The sequence below is a fragment of the Vigna radiata genome, chromosome 10 (genome assembly GCF_000741045.1).
Source record: "Vigna radiata var. radiata cultivar VC1973A chromosome 10, Vradiata_ver6, whole genome shotgun sequence".
Classification (NCBI taxonomy): domain Eukaryota; kingdom Viridiplantae; phylum Streptophyta; class Magnoliopsida; order Fabales; family Fabaceae; genus Vigna; species Vigna radiata.
The window spans coordinates 12,629,901-12,634,825 of NC_028360.1; positions in this window are offsets into that span (position 1 = coordinate 12,629,901).

A 4,925-nucleotide genomic window follows, 5' to 3' on the forward strand; every position below is an offset into this window, starting at 1 on the left:
GCACCAAACTTGGAGGTGAAGCCTGCTCTAATTCATCTGGTGCAGGGCAAGCAATTTCATGGCCTGGCACATGAAGATCCATTCAAACACATCACCTGTTTCTTGGAGATATGCAACACAGTGAAGCTCCAAGGTGTTCCAGATGACTTCATTAGGCTCGGTCTATTCCCATTCTCTCTCGAAGGCAACGCCAAGGAGTGGCTCACTTCATTTCCTGAAAATAGCATCACTTCATGGGATGATTTGGTGGCAAAGTTTTGCAACAAATACTTCCCTCAATCCAAAGTAACAAAAGGGAAGCAAGAGATTTCATCTTTCCAGCAGGGTTTTAGTGAGATACTGGGTCAAGCTTGGGAAAGATTCAAAGGGCTACTAAGGAAAACACCCACTCATGGGTTTGATGAGCCCACAGTACTGAACGTGTTCTTGACAGGATTAGGGTCCCAAACTAAGTTGATGTTGGATGCCTCATCTTATGGAAACATCCGTTGGAAGACTCCACAGGAAGCCCGAGTGCTCATTAAAAACATGGCTGCCAATGATAATGAAGCACAGAATGATAAGGGGCAATAAAGAGGTGTCCTACAACTCCAATCTCATGATGCCATCTTGGCCCAAAATAAACTCATGACCCAACAACTTGAAATCCTCATGAATAAAGTCTCACAGTTGCAAGAGCACCAAAATGTGTCACATGCCCAACATCAAGGGTGTTCAATCTGTGGTGGAGGGCATATAAGTGGCCAGTGTACGAAGGAAGGCATGACCCAAGAAGATGTAAACTACATGGGTAATCAAAACCGGCCAAACAATTACAACCAAGGTTGGAGACCCCACCCTAGCATGGGCCAAGGGCAAGCTGGGCCATCAAACAGACCACCACATCAACAATACCAACCACAATCTGCTTGTGCTGAAAAATCCTCTAAGCTGGAAGAAACTCTCCAACAGTTTATGCAAGTCTTCATGTCTAATCACAAAAGCACTGAAGCTTCCATTAGAAACTTGGAGATCCAAATGGGCCAATTGGCCAAGAAGTTGGAAGAGAAATCCGACAAGGGCTTTGGAGCTAATACAAAAGCTAACCCGAAGGAAGAGTGTAAAGCTATCACCACGAGAAGTGGTAAGGTGTTAGTTGAAAAAGTGAGGGAGGACAAAGAAGAGAAAAATGAGGAAGTGGAGAGTGAGAGTGGAGAGAAAAGAGAAGATGAAAGTGGAGAGAAAAACAATGATGGAGAGGAAGAGGAGAGAAAAGTGGAGAACAAAAGTGAGAAAAACAAGGGTGTTAGAGACGAGGGAAAGAAGAAGGAATTTGTGAAACCACTCCCATACCCAAAAATCTACTCAAGAAATGAGAAAGAGAAGCAATTTGGGCGTTTCATGGATGTCTTCAAGAAATTGGAGATTACTATGCCTTTGACCGAAGCATTGCAACAAATTCCCTCTTATGCTAAACACATGAAACAGTCCCTTAGTAAAAAGAAGAAGTACTTAGAGGAAGGAACAATTGAAGTTCAAGGGAATTGCAGTGCTATTATGCAAAAGACTCTCCCCCCAAAATTCAAAGATCCGGGGAGTTTCACCATCGCTTGCACCATTGGGAATTATGAGATAGGGAAAGCTCTTGTTGACTTAGGGGCTAGCATCAATCTGATGCCCCTATCTATGCTTCAGAAGATTGGTGGTTTGGAAGTTAAGTCTACCAGAATGGTTTTGCAAATGGCAGACAAATCCATCAGGCATCCCTATGGTGTGGTTGAAGATGTTGTGATCAAAATTGACAAGCTTCAATTTCCAGTGGACTTTGTAGTTATGGAAATGGGGGAAGATGCAGAAACACCTCTCATTCTTGGAAGACCTTTTATGAAGACAACCAAGGTTGTCATTCATGTGGACAAGGGAACTGTGCTATTGAAAGATCAAGATGATGAGGTAACTTTCAATGTCTTTGAAGCTGGGTAGCAAACTCAAGAGAAGCAGACTGGTCCTAAAGCTAAGAATGAAATTCTATCAGTGACTAGCTTAATAGGGCAAGCTGCCCAAGCGGTTAACAAGAGGGTCAATTGTTTCTCTCCAAAAGTGGAGAAGGAGGATGGAGACAAAGAAGAGAAACTTGTTCATCAACACTCCATTGTGGAAAGTGATGAACTCAAACCTGGCAAACCAGTGAAGCTCAAGAACAGGTTATGGGTTATCAAGGCGCTAAAGGCAAATGGGTACTTGAAATTGAGGCTCCATATTCAAGGAGGGTCAAGTTGGTGACAAGAAAAGTGTTGAAATTTTGTTGGTGTCATGACAAGAAGAAGCACACCAACATCAAAAATCAAATTTGAGCATCATGGTGTCAAGCTAGTGACGTTAAACAAGCGCTTGCTGGGAGGCAACCCAGTTTTCTATCCCTTCTCTTATGTGTTTTTCTTATTTTGTTAGGTTTTGATTGTTTGAAAGTGGTCTGATTGTCCTTAGTCAATAGGAATTGTGCTTGTGTTTGAAGTTTGTGTTAGATTGCTGGATGTTGAGTGTTGTGATGTCTTGTTGTGATCAGGCTCAAACAAAGTTGTTTATATGCATTCTGGTATGCTGGTGCTTGGTTAAGCTTAGTTTGTTGAATTGAGACATGTTTTATGTGTTTTTGTTGTCAAAGTCAAATCTTGAGTTGGAAGGTTGAAAAAGCTTTTTAGTGGACATTTGATTTAGAATTCTAACACTCAATTTCACTCCCTATTGATTTGAAAAAGTTTGTATAATGGAAACACTTTGATCTGGGCTGAATTGAGTGTTTAGAAATGTCTAAAATCAAAAGTCAAAGTTGAGTTGGACCATTTTTCTGTTCTGCAGAATTCTGCAGCAAATCTGCATAATTTGCGCTGGGCGCCACTGATCTCACGCCCAGCGCCATTTCTCCCTGCAATGGGTGAGACACAGCAGCATTCCACGCCCAGCGCGAACTGCCTCACGCCCAGCGTGAACGTGCAGACTTTGAGTCTGACTTGGGCTGATCTGCATTGGGCCCATTTGACACTTTCCTCATTTTCTTAAGCCCTACCCTGCACCCCACCCATTCCCCTCTGCACGAACTCACTCCCACTCAACCCCACTCTCTCCCTCTCACTCAAACTCCATTCTTCTCCCAAACCCAAACCATTCCTCCACTTCATCTCCCTAACCCTCTCAAAGTTCACTATTTCCCTTCCTTCCTCCCCCAAATTCAACAATTTCCCCTTTCCACTCACCAATTCCCTCTTCCCCCAAACCCACATTTTTTCCCTTCCTCTAATATTCCTCATTCCCACTCACGCACTCCCTTACCCTCTCACTCACAATTCTTTCCTCAAAGGAAGCTGTTGTTGTCACCCCACCAACGGCCCAAACCCACGCCTTATAACCACCACCCACTCTCAGTTTATCCACTGCCCACAAAGTGTTTGGTGAATTGCCACAAAGGGAAAACAAGTGCGCTACTGCCACAATTTTTACTTGTCCAACTCTTCAAATTTGTCCTCCAATCAATTCCAACTCAAGTAGGCATAACCCTTGCTTTGTCTCAAATTTTTGTTTGTTTTTGTTGAGGTTGATGTTTGTTTGTTCAAAGTATCTTTTGGTTTAAAAAAATTGATTCAATGGTTGTCTTGTTGTTTGTGTTTGTGTTATGTGTTTTGGGGGGTACACACTTGATCCTGCCCTCATTTCATATATGCCCCTGTTGTGTACTATCTGGATTGCATGTGAACTTGATTTTTAGAAAAAATCTGTGATTGGTGTGAACTGTCTCTGCCCCTGCAACACTCATTCTGCAGAACTCGCGCCCAACGCCACCATACTGGCGCCAGGCGCCACCTTCTCTGCACCTGAATCTCAAAAAAATGGGGCTTTCCAGCAGGTTTTCACGCCCAGCGTGACCCAAGTCGCACCAGGCGCCATTTTCCCTGCCCCAAAATTTTAAAAAAATTGGCCTTCCAGCAGGATTTCATGCCCAGCGTGAAGATCTGGCGCCCAGCGTCACCTTCTCTGCACCCACCTTTTTCAATTTTTTTGTGTTCTTTCCCTCTTTTCTTTTTTCCTTTGGTTCCCCCACATTTTTGTGATCCACTTTGTCTGTTGTGTGCTTCTGATTGAATGCTTATTGTTCTCTCTTTTGCATGCTAACATGTCCAACCATTGGCTTCCATTTGTTTACAGGCATGGCGTCATCCTCTAATCCCAAAAGAATCAAGACGATTGGCCATAAGAAGGACAAAGGCAAAAAGAAGAGCAGCTTCTATAGCCACCATTTCCTCTCCAAGAAACATGAGGACCATTTTCAAGTGATTCAGAACCGTAGACTTTTGATGGAGAGGCAAGTGGAAAAGCTGTATTTGGATGCTCCTGATTTTGTTGATGAGCTTGAGAGGAGGAACTGGACACGCATTCTTACCTACCCTAAGCCGGCAAGCATAACAATTGTCAAAGAATTTTACGCGAATGCTCGGCATTTCTCTGATGAGGAAGAACCATTCCTCAGCTATGTTAGGGGTAGAAGGGTACCATTTGACGCTCTCACCATCAACTCCTTCTTAGGCACTGTTTGGCCTGAAGAACTTGCCTCTTGCGAGTATACTGCCGCTCGTTCTGCTGACTTTAGGGATGTGGACATTGAGGAGGTGAAGCGTGCTCTTTGTGTTCCGGGGGGGCATTTCCATAGAAACGCCAATGGCAAACCTCTTCATGTTAAACGTTCTTTCCTCACCCCTGTGAACCAGTATTGGGTAGCTCTCTTACATGCCAACATTAGCCCCTGCTCACATGTTTCTGATCTCATCACCACTCGTGCTATCCTTCTGTACTTCATCTTGCAGGGTCGGCAGATAAGTTTGGGTCAACTAATTGCCACTGAGATTTTTGATTTTGCCCAATCTGCTAACCCGAAGACCCCCCCTTGGCTACCC